The following is a 15,800-nucleotide window of genomic DNA, read 5'->3' on the forward strand; positions in this document are numbered from 1 at the left end:
TTAACTGGCAGCTTCTGCATGAAGCTATAAAAATGGTTTTGTAGCAGACACTGTTCCTCTAACATCTGCCCTTTAGTAACCAGAGGGAGAGTCTGGCACACATTTATGCAGGGTGCATCAGATTGAAGCCCTTCTTCCAGAACCCCTGACTAATATTATGGCTGTACTTGTTGCACCCCCTAATTCATGCACACCCCATTTATGGCTTCACAAAGTCATAGGATCTCCTTACAAACTTTTGCTTTCTGGATTTCTTTGTTTGATGTCTGTCTGGAGCCCTGATTTTTAACCTTTGACCTCGCCCCTGCTTCTGTTTTCTTTCACTGTCCAATGTATTCACTTTGTAGACTGAGTCTAGTGGTTCCTCCCCCGTAGTTGGAGGGATAGACTTCTTACATTGAGTGGGTCTTGACCTCCCTGTTCCAGCATACACACCTTTCTGAATCAAATGAGGCAAGGTTCCTACCAATAACAGTCTGATTCACTTACAATTCTGAGTTATTCTCTGAGCAGGTCCATCCGGGGCATTGAATGAGGTAGAGATCTTGTGGGAAAAATATAGTATCTGATCAAGTAAGTGAAGATGTGTCACAATGTAACAGTTGCTTAGGCATTTCCTAACTTGTGGCATATCTTAAGTTTTGAGTTTATGATTTTACAGCCATAAAATTCTTTTAACATCTTTTAAAAATATAATTCCTTACTTTTTTAAATAAAATTGAAACAGACTGGAATAAAACTGGAGCTTCTAGATCCACAGAATAGATCTCTAGTTCTTCACATAATGCACAGTCCACCTGTGGAACTCTTTGCCAGGGGATGTAGTAAAGGCCAAAACAATAATAGGATTTAAATAAAAACTAAATGATTTAATGGAGGTTAGGTCTATCAGTGGCTATTTCCCTGGATGGTCAGGGATGGTGTCCCTAACCTTTGTTTTCCAGAAACTGGGAATGGGTGACAGAGGATGGCTCACTTAGGGTACATCTAGACTACAAGCCTCTTTCAAACAAGCCTCTTTAAAAAGAGATCATCTAGACAGCCACAAGACTTTCGAAAAAGTAATCTGCGTTTTCGAAAGAGAGCACCCAGGCAATCTGGACGCTCTCTTTCAAAAAAGCCCTGTTTGTGTTCAAGATTGCCTTTTTTCGAAAGAGCCCTTTTGAAAAAAGACATTCTTCCCCGTAAAATGAGGTTTACTGCTGTCAAAAAAGCCCACCGAAGGCACCTTTTTTGAAAAAACTCTGTAGTCTACATAGCCCTAATGAGTACCTCTTCTGTTCATTCTCTCTCAAGCACTGGGCATTGGTCATTATCAGAAGACAAGATACTGGGCTAGATGGACCCATCGGTCTGACTCAGTATGACCATTGTTGTGTTCTTATGTTCTTAGTAATTTAGAAGGAATAGATATAATTATCATTATGGATCAGCCACCAGTGGTGAGTTGAAACAATGACAAAAGTGGAATAAAGACTCAGGAACATTGGGTTCTATTCAAGTCTCTGAAGGGCAGTGTGCTTGCATGGTAATAAACTGTGTTCTCCATCTTACTCCTAACTTGTGTCTGTTCTACAGCTCTTCTAGTCTCTCTTCTCCCTGGAACTTGATATTCTAATAGAAAATGTTAGATAACCCTAATTAACTGTGTACATTATATGTCTATTTTATACATATACTTTTTATGACAGCAACTTTTGTTTCATGTGGTCAGATGTTATAATACATACATACAATACACACAAATGTCTGTACTCCATTCATACCTTGTTCACCAGGTTAAGTTTTCTTAGTACTAATCCTTAAATGAAAAGGTCAGCTAATGAAAAGCATACTAGTATCTTGACTTTTATTGTATTTACACAGTGAAATTTAATCTGCTCCCGCGTAAACCCTTTCTTGTAAGGGAAATAACCGTTTTGTCTTCCTTGGAAAATGTTCATTTCATATTGTCCAGAGATCAGTGCATAGTTTAACTCTTTATTGGATTAATATTTGATGCAGACATAAAACCATATTGCATTATATGCACTTACACATCTGGAGAACCAATAGTTGCTATTAAATATTCAGACTGACAAACAGTAGAACTGAAGAGCATTAAAATATTTCTGTTACAAACACAAGGAAATTACCTGTGTTTGTAAATGCAAATTAGTTTAATGATGTCTCTCTCCTTTCTCCAGAATATCTGAGCCTATGCCAAGCTGAGAGGGATGAGCTATTTTTCTGACAACTAGGGGATTGTTCCTGGAGGCTTTTGGGGAAGAATATATTTGCAAAGTAGGTATCTGAACAAGCTTGTACTTTTGAGCTGGACAGGCATCATTAGTATGTGATGTTGCTGGAGAGATGTCTACAGTGGCAGCAGTGGCAGGTGGTGTTTTGTGTAGAACAGCACTGTAGACATTTGTAAAAATGGAGGTTGAAGAAAATGGTGTGAATATTCCTTGCAGCTTACAGCCCCATATTGCATAAAACTGTAAAGAAGTTAGATGCTTTCTAGGTTTTAGTGAAACATTGGGTTGCCACAAAATCAGATATGGTATCTTAGTGGCTTTTGATATATTTTATTCAGCTGCTAGACCAATACTACATTTGAACACTATGCTCAGGAGATGAGTGTTCTAACTCACCTTGAGGACAGAAATCCAGTGGAGTCCATGCATGAATGTGGGAAGATTTTTCTATTAGTACCTCATGCTTTTAACAGATGCTGGCACCCTGCCCAGAGCTAATGATAGATTCCCCTGACTCGTTACAGCAGGTGGGGTCATTAACAGCATGGCTATAAGGAATGGAGGACTGGTTCACAGGGCAGCAAGGAGACTTTGCTTATTAGTACTCCTGGAAGAGTAGTTGAGCCTAGGAAGTGGTTTGGGCTGAATGTGTTAAATTGTTACTAGCTTCTTTGGTAACAAAATTAAGAATCAGAAAAGGTGTGAATGCTGACTTTATAAATGTGTAGTGACTGTATTTTGTAGCAGGCTAGGAAAATCACTAGCACATTTGGTGTGTAAGATTTTTTTCCCCCACAATCTTTCATTTAGTTCTCCCTATACCCAGTTCTGCTCTTGGAAGCAGCTGGTACTGGCTATTGTCAGAGATAAGATTCCAGGGTAGAATCGACTGCAGAGCTGAGCAAATATGGAATTCCTCTGTAATTTATTGTGCTAATCAATAGTATTCTAAAGCAGAGATATATTCTTCTATTAATTTCTACAAGTTGGATTTAACCTATAAAAGTAATAATTTTCTACTAAATTATATAACTTTTAAAAATTAATTTCTGTAGAACTCAACAAGTTTCTAACCTATAGTTTTATGACTTTCCAAAGACACTTAAAATCCCCATAGGTTTGGGCTCCAGGATTGGTTGAATGTCTGTCCATATATTTTGTGTTCAAGTCACACCCATCACAATAGTATTTCAACACCTGCCAGAAATTGTAATAGATAGTGCTCTTTATCACAAGTCAATTAGAACACTGATAATTTTTAAAAAGGCCTTTTTCCAAAGCACTAAAATTAAAAAAAAGAAAAAATATAGAATAAAAAATATTTAAAAAGTAGGGTAAAGCAAGTCATCTCACCTTACTTACCTTGTATCAGTGCAAAAATGCTTTTTGGGAAATTAGGAAAGGCATTCTGGTTACTCACTGCAACAAAGGATTCTGGAAATCCTGCACTATTCCTGCAAGAATTTTAGCACTAGCCAGGCAAAGCTTAACCACATTCCAATGGGTCTACCCACATGCTTAAAGATCAGCATGTACTTTAGTGTGAGCATGGGTCCTTGTGGGATTGAACCATAAATGTACTGGAAATGTTCTATCAGTGAAGGGGACGATTCACGTTATGATTTGAAAGAAAATGGTGATGGTGGTTTTGCAAGCTGCAGTACAGTCAAAACTCCTTCTGTCTCTCACAGAAAGAACAAAATACTAAGATTGTTATTATTATTTATAATGTATTTAATTAAAAATAATACTCAGCTCTTACATAGTGATCTTCGTACATTGATTACCGAATGCTTTTTAAAAGAAGAAAAGTACCATTCTCCCCATTTTACAATGGAGAGAAATACCTTGCCCAAAGTCACATACCAGAGACAGAATAGTTCAGAGCACTATTCATTGGATCTCACTGCTTCCTAATACTTGATTCCTAGTTACATATATTTGCAAATAAAATATTTTAACTATAAAATGGATGGTTTACTGATGAAGCTTCTATTACTTTGTCATTATGTAAAAGCTTGGCTGTTCAATAGGATGTTTCCCTTTAACTATTAAACCAGGGGTGGGCAAGATCAGGCCCAGGGCCAGATTCAGCCTGCAAAGCATTTTTCTCCTGCTTGCCCATCTAATTAGCAGAACGTGCATAATTACAGCTATCCGTGTGCAGTCAGTTGCCCCTTCCTCTACCTTGCTGTCACACAGTGGAGCTGCTTCAATTTGAATCATGGATGGTAAGTGGCTCAGAAGAGTGCAGGAGGTGGGGGAGAAGACAACAGAGCAGGACAGATTACCCTTAAAGAGACAGAGCATGGCTTCTCTAGAAACTCACCCAGCAGCTGCCAGCCACACTCTCTGTGTCACTGTCACACACCCCCAGTCTGTCTCACATATACCATCACTATTACATATACACTGCTGTACACACTCAATCTGTGTCACAAAGTCTGTCTCTCACATACAGGTTTCTCTCTTTCACCCACCCACATTTTATTTGTCGCTCTCTGTAGCCCTCGGCCCCACCCCTTCTGCCAAAGGCCCTGCCCCTTCTGGGGAGCCCGAAGTCAGCTCATAACCAGGTACCAAAATTTGTGAAGTGGCCCCTCTGTGAAAATTATTGCGTGCACTTGTCATAGAATCAAAGAATCATAAAGCTGGAATAGACCTCAGAAGGTCATCAAGTCCAGTCCCCTGCTCTAGGAAGGACCAATCCCAACTAAATCAACCCAGCCAGGGCTTTGTCAAGCCAAGACTTAAACACCTCTAGGGATGGAGACTCCACTACTTCCCTAGGTAACCCATTCCAGTGCTTCACCGCTTTCCTAGTGAAATAGTTTTTCCTAATATCCAACCTGGACCTCTCCCACCACAACTTGAGACCATTGCTCCTTGTTCTGCCATCTGTCACCACTGAGAACAGCCTTTCTCCATCCTCTTTGGAACCTCCCTTCAGGAAGTTGTAGGCTGCTATCAAATCCCCCCTCACTTTTCGCTTCTGCAGACTAAACAGCCCCAACTCCCTCAGCCTCCCCTCATAGGTGTTATGCTCCAGCCCCCTAATCATTTTGGTTGCCCTCCGCTGGACCCTCTCCAATGCATCCACATCCTTTTTGTAGTGGGGGGCCCAGAACTGGACATAATACTCCAGATGTGGCCTCACCAGAACCAAATAAAGGGGAATAATGACATCTCTGGATCTGCTGGCAATGCTCCTCTTAATGCAACCTAATATGCCATTAGCCTTCTTGGCTACAAGGGCACACTGTTGACTCATATCCAGCTTCTCATCCACTGTAGCCCCCAGGTCCTTTTCTGCAGAACTACTACTTAGCTGGTTGGTCCCCATCCTGTAACAATGCTTGGGATTCTTCTGTCCCAAGTGCAGGACTCTGCACTTGTCCTTGTTGAACCTCATCAGATTTCTTGTGGCCCAATCATCCAATTTGTCTAAGTCACTCTGGACCCTATCTCTGCCCTCAAGCATATCTACCTCTCCCCCTAGCTTAGTGTCATCTGCAAACTTTCTGAGGTGCAATCCATCCCCTCATCCAGGTCATTAATAAAGATATTGAACAAAACCAGTCCTAGAACCAAACTTTGGGGCACTCTTCTAGAAACCAACCACCATCCTGACATCGAGCCATTGATCACTACCCACTGGGCCCGGCCTTCTAGCCAGATTTCTGTCCATCTTACTGTCCATTTATCCAATCCACATTCCCTTAACTTGTTGGCAAGAATATTGTGGGAGACCATATCAAAAGCCTTGCTAAAGTCAAGGTATATCACATCCACTGACGTTCCCATGTCCACAGAGTCAGTTACCTCACCATAGAAGCTAATCAGATTAGTCAGGCATGACTTTTCCTTTGTAAATCCATGCTGACTATTCCTGATCACTTTCCTCTCTTCCAAGTGCCTCAAAATGGATTCCTTAAGCATCCCTTCCATGATTTTTCCAGGAACCGAGGTAAGACTGACAGGCCTATAGTTCCTTGGATCATCCTTCTTCCCTTTTTTGAAGATGGGTACTACATTTGCCTTTTTCCAATCATCAGGGATCTCTCCCGATCTCCACGACTTTTCAAAGATAATGGCCAAAGGCTCCTCAATGACATTTGCCAACTCCCTCAGAACCCTTGGATGCATTAAGTCCGGACCCATGGATTTGTGTATGTTTAGCTTTTCTAAATAGTTTCTAAACTGTTCTTTACCCACCAAGGGCTGTTGATCTTCATCCCTTCTTGCATCACTTAGCGCATTAGTCTGGGAGTCGACCTTGTCCGTGAATACAGAGGCAAAGAAAGCATTTAGTACTTCTGCTTTCCCCACATCATCTGTCACTAGGTTACCTCCTTCATCCAGTAGGGGCCCCACACCCTCTCTGATCACCTTCTTCTTGTTAACATGCCTGTAGAAACCTTTCTTGTTATCCTTCACATCCTTTGCCAGTTGCAATTCCAATTGCGCTTTTGCTTTCCTGATAATCCCCCAGCATTCTTGAGCTATACATTTAAACTCCTCTCTGGTCATTTGTCCAAGTTTCCACTTTTTGTAAGCTTCTTTTTTGTGCTTAAGTTCACCAAGGATTGCCCCTGTAAGCCAATCTGGTCTCCTATCATGTTTGCCTCTCTTGCTACGCATCGGAATGGTTTCTTTCTGTGTCTTTAATAAGGCTTCTTTAAAATACTGCCAACTCTCCTGGACTCCTTTCCCCTTCATGTTAGCATCCCAGGGGGATTCTTCCCATCAGGTCTCTGAGGGAGTCAAAATCCGCTTTTCTGAAGTCCAAGGTATGTATTTTACTACTCTCTTTTCTTCCTTTGGTCAGGATCCTGAAATCTACCATCTCGTGATCACTGCTTCCCAGGTTGTCACCCATCCCTACTTCCCCTATTAGTTCCTCCCTGTTTGTGAGCAGAAGGTCAAGCTGCGCATGGCCCCTGGTCGGATCCTTCAGCACTTGTACCAAGAAGGTATCCCCAACATTCTCTAAAAACTTCCTGGATTGTCTGTGTACTGCTGTATTGGTCTCCCAACAGATGTCAGGGTGATTAAAGTACCCCACAAGAACCAGGGCCTGCAATCTGGAAGCTTCTCTCAGTTGTCCAAAGAAAGCCTCATCTACCTCATTCACCTGATTCGGTGGCCTGTAGCAAACACCAACCACAACATCAATGCTGTTGTTTGCACCTCTAAACTTAAACCATAGACTCTCAACAGGTTTTGCTCCCTCTATATACTGGAGTTCTGAGCAATCATAGTGATCTTTTACGTATAGTGCTACTCCTTCTTTTCTCCCCTGCCTGTTCTTCCTGAACAGTCTATACTCTTCCATGACAGCGCTCCAGTCTTGCCAGTCATCCCACCAAGTCTCTGTTATCCCAATTAAATCATATTTCTTGGACTGGGCCAGGGCCTCCAGTTCTTTCTGTTTGTTACCCAGGCTTCTCGCATTAGTGTACAAACACTTCAGACAACCAGTTGATTGCCCTATCTTCTTCATTCAAATCAGGGTTCCTCCTTTCTTGCTTGTTCCTCTCTGCATTTCTTCCCGGTATCCAACTTTCCCACTCCCCTCAGGGTTTTGGTCACCGTCCCCCAATGAACCTAGTTTAAAGCCCTCCTCACTAGGTTTGCAAGCCTGCCTACGAAGATGCTCCTTCTTCTCTTGGTTAGGTGGATCCCATCTCTTCCTAACAATCCTTGTGCCTGGAACAGAGTCCCATGGTCAAAGAAACCAAAGCCCTCTCTGCGACACCACCTGCGCAACCACGCATTTACTTCCTCAATTCGACGATCCTGCCCAGTCCTTTCCCTTCAACAGGGAGGATGGACAAGAACACCACTTGCGCTCCGGATTCTTGGATACTTCTTCCCAGCGCTACATAATCCGTAGTAATCCACTCAAGGTCATTCTTGGCCGTATCGTTAGTTCCCACGTGGAGAAGCAGGAAGGGGTAGTGATCCAAAGGTTTGATCAGTTTGGTAAGCCTCTCAGTCACATCCTGAATTCAAGCTGCTGGTAAGCAGCACACCTCTTGAGATTCCAGGTCCAGACGGCAGATGGATGGCTCAGTCCCTCTTAGGAGGGAGTCCCCGACCACCACCACCCATCGTCTTTTTTTCGGGGTGGTGGTCATGGAACCCCCATCCCTAGGACTAGCATCCCATGCCTTCCAGTAGATGGTGTTCCCTTGCGGTTTCTTCCTTATGAGGTCCCTTGCAAAGCATTCACCACTGCAGAGCCTGTGGAGAGAGCCTGAAAGCGATTACTTACCTCTATAGCTCTGCGGGATTCCTGTGCTGGCCTTTTTCCCTTTCTAGAAGTTACATGCTGCCAGTTCTCTTCCTGGTTCCATACTGCCCTCTCTGGCTCTTCCGCCTGCCGTGCTTGAATAGTTTCAGAATATGTTTTTATTAAAATAGCAAAAAATAGATTAAATATAGGATAAAAATTTCAAAGGTACCTACATCCTAGTAATAAAAGTGGCTTATATCCTTTTGAAATGTTTTCATCCATACACTAAGCACTTGAAAAAGTATTGCTTAAAGTCAGAAAAACACTTATGTAATAGCAACATGTACATTTCTTACAATTTTTTTGGCAGGATTTTAATTCAGATATTTTGTTTATTTCTACAGTTCTCAAAGCTAGTCTTGGTGATTTCTGGTGCAAATGGAAAGGTATGTAAGGGGTTTCTATCGCATCCATTACTGTAATATCAGAGCATCTCACAATCATTGTTAGCTGACAACACTTGTAAATTTTATAAAATAATTAAGTGAGGACATGGTTCTTTTTTTTAAATAAAAAAAGTTAGAGGTGATGAGAAACCTAAAAGTAACAAAGATCTTGGAGGAATAGCTAAAGAGAAAGTGGAACAAATGTAAAGGAAATAGAACTGCTGGCCCTTCAATATCAATGTGCTAAAATTCTAGCGAGACCAGGTGGGTTAGGTAATAACATTTATTTCAATAAAAGATGTGACCTCACCCATTTTGTCTCTTTAATTTGGGATGGACATGGCTACAGTTACACTATTTATAACACTGATGGGTAACCTAGGCTAGTGAGTGGGCTATATGAATGGTCCTCCATCTCGGTGGGCCTCAAGGTTGTTGTAACTAAGATGGTCTCCCAAGATAGGATCATTTTGCTAACTGTGCTTGCATACCTAGAATTTGTGGGATGAGCCGAATTAACTGTAGCAGCGCTTTGATTGGAGAAGGTGTCCATGGCTCTCACAGTCATTGTTGTGTGCAATCAACATGCACCTCACTTCACATGCCTTTACTTTATGTGTGTGTCACTTCAATAAAACCTGTAAGATGGAAACTAGTGGTATCTGGCAACCCTGTGCCTGGGCGAAATGTCTCACAGGCCACACATAGAACCCCGATGGGCCGCAGGTTGTACATCACTGGTTTATAAGATCCCAGAATTTATTTTTGCTGTCCCAGAGTTTGCTATGTAAGACTCCTCAAATTTTACCAGCCACCACCAGATTAACCTCCTCTAGTGATTTATTAATGGATTTGTTAAGAACAGATGGAGTTTATATACAGATATAAAAATATAACTTATACTATTTGCTATGTGAGCACTTGGAGTGTGATAACTTGAAAGGTGACACATTGATATTCCTGTATGGACCCAATAAACATGACTAAAGCTTATGCTCTTTTTATAAAAAATAGGGTGTTTCTGCAGACTGTGAGCACACTGAGAACTCTCTGGGCCATTGACCATCTTGTTTACCTGTTTTCTGCACAGTGCTTTGTATAACCAGGCACTGGTAGTTGATGGTGGTTTGTAAGCACTACTATAACCTAATCAGTCAAAAAAAAGCTGGTGTGGAAAAATCTCTGATAGTTTCATGTCACAGCAAAGAGAGGGTATGCCTACACTACAGCACTAATTCAAACTAACTTAATTCGAATTAGTTCATTCGAACTAAACTAATTTGAATTAGTGCATCTAGACCCAAAAACTAATTCGAATTAGCGTTTTGCTAATTCGAAATAGCGCGTCCACACTGTTTGGACGCTGGGTCGCATTTAAGGGCAGCTGAAACCGGTTCCAGCAGGGCATCAGGTCAGTAGTTGCTTTGTGTGGCTGCTCTCAGGCTATCTGAGGCTCGTGCTTAAAGGGACCCCCCCCCCCCCCCCGAACAGCCGGTTCTCAGCTTTTCCGCTTGCTTGCCTACCTCGCCGAGGGACAGCAAAGCGTTTTCCTCTCCATCTACCTGTGTTGGTGGTTCCCATTGGGGATGCCGCCGCAGTTGGCACCATGGAGCCAGAGCTCGCCCTGGGCATGATGCTCCAGTTTTGGGATTTGCTACTGCAAGCCTGCCAGGAATGGCTGGAGGCTCCCTGGCACCATCTGGTGCACGTCAGCTCCCCTGTCTCTCCGCCTGGCCTTCCTGGGGGTCGTGGAGGAGCAGCAGCAGTGCCCAGATGCCAGCGTGCCCCGCCATATCTGGCGTCTGGACACCAGCAGCGACTGATGGGACCACATCATCCTGGAGTGCTGGAGAGACCAACAGTGGACCCAGAACTTCAGGATGAAGAAGGATTCCTGCTCTGTGGCAATGGGACACTCACATGAGGCCTGCCATCCCCCTCCAGAAGCATGTGGCGATCACCCTGTGGAAGCTCTCCATGCCGGACAGCTACCGATCCGTCAGGAACCAGTTCAGCGTGGGAAAATCCACCGTAGGAGCAGTGCTCATGCAGGTACGGCACCCACCAGCCACTGGGCCGGGGGGAGAGGAGGGTTCAAGGAGGGGATGGGCCACCCCAGGGAAAATACGGGGGGGGGGGGGAAGAGGGCGAAAGTGCCCCGCACGGGAGGGTTTGGTCTGTCCTGGCTGTACTACACGCCGCCCAGGGGCAGTGGGGCGCGGGGCAGTGCCAGGGAATGAACACTCCCAGACACCTGGGCGCCCCAGTGATTCGCAGTTTGCTGTGTCTTTCTGCAGGTAGTCAAGGACATCAACTGGGTGCTACTCCGCAGGGTGGTCTGCCTCGCTGACCCGGACGCCGTCATCCAGGGGTTCGGTGCCCTCGGCTTCCCCAAATGTGGGGGATGGTAGGGCATCAATGGGACGCACATCCCCATCCATGCCCCGGAACACAAGGCCTCCCAGTACATCAACCACAAGGGGTACTTCTCCGTCCTCCTGCAGGCCATGTCTGACCACCAGGGCCAGTTCACGGACATTAATGTGGGCTGGTCTGGCAAGGCACACAATGCCAGGGTGTTCTGAAATTCCTCCGTGTGCCAGAGGCTGCAGGCCGGGACCTTTTTCCCCAACTGCCACATCAGGATTGGAAACATGGACATGCCCGTCTGCCTGGTGGGGGATGCGGCCTACCCCCTACAGCGCTGGCTGATGAAGCAGTACATGGGGCACCTCAACCCCTCCCAGCGGGCCTTCAATGCCAGGCTCCCCAGGGCCCTCATTGTGGTTGAGGGGGCCTGCGGACGCCTGAAAGCCCAATTTCGATGCCTCTTCACCCGCCTCGACCGCGCCGAGCACAATATCCCTCCCGTGGTGGCAGCATGTTGTGTGCTGCACAATTTAAGTGAAAGGAAGTGGGAGGCTTTCCTGCCAGCCTGGACGGCTGAGGCTGAGCGCATGGCTGGCCAGTACGTGCAGTCCCACACCGCCGCCATCTGGGAGGCCCAGAGAGGGGCCATCCAGAGCCAGGAAGCCCTGCGGGAGAGCTGCCATGTGGAGGAGGACTGAACTCTCCCTGCATGCCCCACTGGGGCCTTCTTCCACTCTCCCCTTCTTCTCCTTTCCCCTCCCTAACCCCCCTTCCTAATGTAAAATAAACACACCTGTTTTGCCAACAAAAATCTCTTTATTGTACATAACTGGGGTGGGGAGAGGGAGGAGTGAGGGTGGGAAAGGGGAGGGGGAAACCTGGGAGGAGGGTGCTGGAAGGGGAGGAAAAGCTCAGGATTGGGGGTCTTGTTGGCTCTCCCATCTCACAGCACTGCGGGTGTGGTGGCGTTGGGGGGGAGTGGGTGTGGAGGGTGAGGCAGGAGGGACAGAGGGTGTGGAGGAAGCGGGAGGGGGAGCAGGGATGGGAGGAGGAGCGAGATCTGGGGCGGCTGCAGGGGCTGGAGCAGGAGGAGATGGGAACCTGTCCACCAAGGTCTGGAGGTGACCTCTGAGGGCACGGCTCTGCTCCTCCAGCACCTCTGAGCTCCGCTGCTGCAGCCGCAGGTCCTCCCGGACCCAATGGTCCTGAATGCAGAGCTGGTGCTCCAGTAGCCACAGGTGCCGCCGCTGGTAGTCCTCCAGGTTCCTGGTGCGCCTGCTCGCCCAGGAGCGGGTGGCTGTTACAGGTGGGATGGTGTGCCTTGCAGTCCCAGGTGCTGCGGCTGTGGTGAAACAAGAGCAGTGGTCAGTTCTTCTTGGGGACACAGTGGGTGAAACCCAGCCCCCCTCTGCAAGGTGAGGTCGGCATGTGGGTAATGGGCCAGGGCCCCTGCATGACACCCAGCTGCTGCTCCGTAGTGGGCAAGGCCCAGGTGCATGGTTCCTGGGCTCCCTCTTCCCCCACGTCCCCATACCCATAAGGGGAGCATGATGGCACTCACATGTGGAGCCCTTCCCGGCCTCGGACGACACAGCCGATGTGCTCTGTGGGATGCCTCAGGGGTCCTGGACCCTGGGCAGGCTCCCTGCAGGCTCCTGGCTCTCAGCTTCCTCGTCCTCCTCCTCCGTGTCAGGAACGGGGCCCTCTGCCCTGGGGTTGATCACCACCTGGGGGGCATGGACTGCATGATCCCCCAGGATGTGGTCCAGGGCCTCAAAGTGGGGGCAGGCTTCTGGGGCGGCCCCTGGCTGGGAGGCCCTGGAGTAGGCTTGCCGCAGGTCCTTCATCTTGCTGTGGACCTGCTCCTGGGTCCGCATGTGGCCTTTGGTGGCCAAGCTGGCAGCTATGCAACCGTAGCCAGACCGTGCCCCTTTAAGGACTACGGGGCTGGGAGGGGGGCAGAAAAGTTTCCCTGGTTTGGCCCAGAGTGGCCACCAGGGCAAGCTGGGAAGGGCTAGCCTCCCACTAGTTTGAATTAAGTGGCTACACAGCCCTTAATTCGAACTACTTAATTCGAACTAGGCATTAGTCCTCACAGAATGAGGTTTACCTAGTTCAAATTAAGCGCTCCGCTAGTTCTATTTATATTCAAACTAGAGGTTTGTATGTGTATCCGCTATTAAAGTTAATTCAAACTAACGGCTGTTAGTTCGAATTAACTTTGTAGTGTAGACATACCCAGAGATCTTTGTGGATGAGAGATTAACATTTCCATGGAAATGTCATAAAGGGCACAGCCCAACTTCTCTTCTGGTGGTGTCAACCTAGATTTAAATCAAGGGTCTCAAATTCAATTTACCTTAGGGTCAGTGCTAGTCCTTCACTCTTCCTACCGGGCCAGTGGGCACCCCTCCTCTGGCAGGGCTACAGGGAAGGTAGAGGTCTCCACACATTCTCTCCTGCACATCTCCCAGCTCCTCCTGCAGGCCCATATACTTCCACTTACATGTCCTCCAGCCCCACCTGCCACCCCCCCAGGCAATTTAAAATCCACTGTGGGCACCCACTGCCACCGCTACTAGTACAGTGGGGCTAGAGTGTCTCCCTGCCACTAGCCTCCATGCTGCTGCCAGCTTGTCCCCGTGGCTGAGCTGAGTCATGAATTTTGACCACTTGGGGTAGGCAATACAGTACACACAAATTGTTAGTGTCTCCCCTTGGGTCCAGGAGCCCATACAGAGACCAGGATCCTACAAAAGGCATGAGACTGAGTCCTCACCCTGACACCCCCATGTTCTCAAGCTGAGATGCTTTTTTTTTTATCTTCCCTGCTAACATCCATACCTCAAAATGGAATCCCCCCATCCCCTGCTAACATCTGTGTCCTTGCACTGGGATCCCCCACCTGGGGTAACCAAAAGACCCTCCTCACTGAATGAGAAGGGCATCAGCTCGGGTGGCTTCCTGGCTAGTGCAGTTCACATCATGGCGGAGGCAGTCAGAACGGCTTTCCCAGACCTAGTGACACCCTCTGCAGCAGGACTATGTGGGTGATGGGAACCTGGGTGCTGCTGGGAGCTGTGTGCAAGGGTGAGTCCCTGTGTGCACCTTATCACTCCATCCTGAGGCTGGCAGCTGGGTAGGCCTGATTAAATAACTTTTTCAAAATATTTCACAGGCCATATTGGGGAAGTGCTCATGCTACAGATGGCCCCCTTGACAGGAGTTTGAGAATTGCTCTGGATTTACAAAAATGCAGTTTGGAGAAGAACTTGGTTCAGTGAATGTCGCTCATTTACTCTTTTCCCACACTAAAGTAGGCCCAAAGACTCCTCCCCCCAATCAAATACTCATTTAAAAGAAACAGAACCGATCATTCTCCTTCCGATTGAAGAATAGGAATGACAGATGTATCAGAATGATTCAAAAGTCTTGGGAAGTGTTAGAGATTGTTAGATTAACTTATAAATGACAGGAAAATGGATCCAGAGAGAAATTTGCTTTCTAAAGTAGTCTGTTTGAAGAACATTTGACAAATCTGAAAAATGTGTCTGAATAGACAAGATGTTCTGAAAGAGAGAAAATAAACGTAAATGCTTAGAACTTAGGGTTGTGAAAGTTGTTAGGTTGTGCAGTTACAAGAACAAACGAAGAGAGGGAAATAAAGGAAAACAATGAAGCTCAGGCAGAAAGGAAACAGTTAACTTTGTGTTTGACAAACCAAGAAACGACACAATAGGCAAGGCAGAGATGATTAAAGAGTTTTATGCTGAGTTTTACTGTGGTGTCAGATTTTATTCCCCTTTTCTCTTACACTGTTTCCCTCTTTTTTCCTCAAAACACAGTTCATTTGGCCTCCTAGTGTCTGTACATTATGATAGGACAAATTTGATATAGAATTGATTTCATATTGCATACTATCTGGAGTGGTTCACAACTGTGAGTGCCAACCTTGGGCAGGCTGTAAAAAATCAGGGCAGGCACCCCAATCTAAATTCTGAATGTGAATTTCTGAAGCATTATAACAGGCTTACCATAGTGTCACAGACAGTTGCCTTGGGAGCCAGTTTATTTTGCCACCCAAGCAACCTGGACTTAGTGGTAGTTGGTTGCTGTACACCAAAGATCACAAAGTATTCAAGTTGCTTCTTGCTCTAAGAGACCAGTTCCTGTCAATTTGTACCTGAGCTCTCACACCAAAAACAATGTGTGCAGTCAAGTCTATGGCAAACTAAGGCTTTAAAATTAGGGGAAAATGAATTCTTTACAGGTTAAAACATGCAAACATAGATGCGGCATTGAATTACAGTCTATGGTTTTAAAAGGTGAGAGCTGTAGTAATCAATCTGAATTGCACTAATCAGTGTGAATCGAACTGCTGAAAGTCGTTTTAGGGCTAACCCTGGTTGACCCTGGTAATTTCTGCTTCTGTTTCCTAGCTCCAGCTCTGTGAGAGTACAAATAGCACAAGAGAGAGAAACAAATTTGTATGTCTCTGTTTTATTC

The 15,800-nt window shown here is 45.9% G+C and overlaps 1 long non-coding RNA gene across 1 annotated transcript in view; it reads left to right on the forward strand.

The window, feature by feature from the left end:
• The first annotated feature begins 8,882 nt into the window (after nt 1–8,882).
• LOC106732456 (uncharacterized) overlaps nt 8,883–15,800 on the forward strand; it is a 44,744-nt gene continuing 37,826 nt past the window's right edge. Inside the window, exon 1 of the long non-coding RNA XR_001368702.3 lies at nt 8,883–8,924. This is a non-coding gene — a long non-coding RNA (uncharacterized LOC106732456). The remainder of the gene's footprint in view (nt 8,925–15,800) is intronic.

The sequence above is a fragment of the Pelodiscus sinensis genome, chromosome 3 (genome assembly GCF_049634645.1).
Source record: "Pelodiscus sinensis isolate JC-2024 chromosome 3, ASM4963464v1, whole genome shotgun sequence".
Lineage (NCBI taxonomy): Eukaryota > Metazoa > Chordata > Testudines > Trionychidae > Pelodiscus > Pelodiscus sinensis.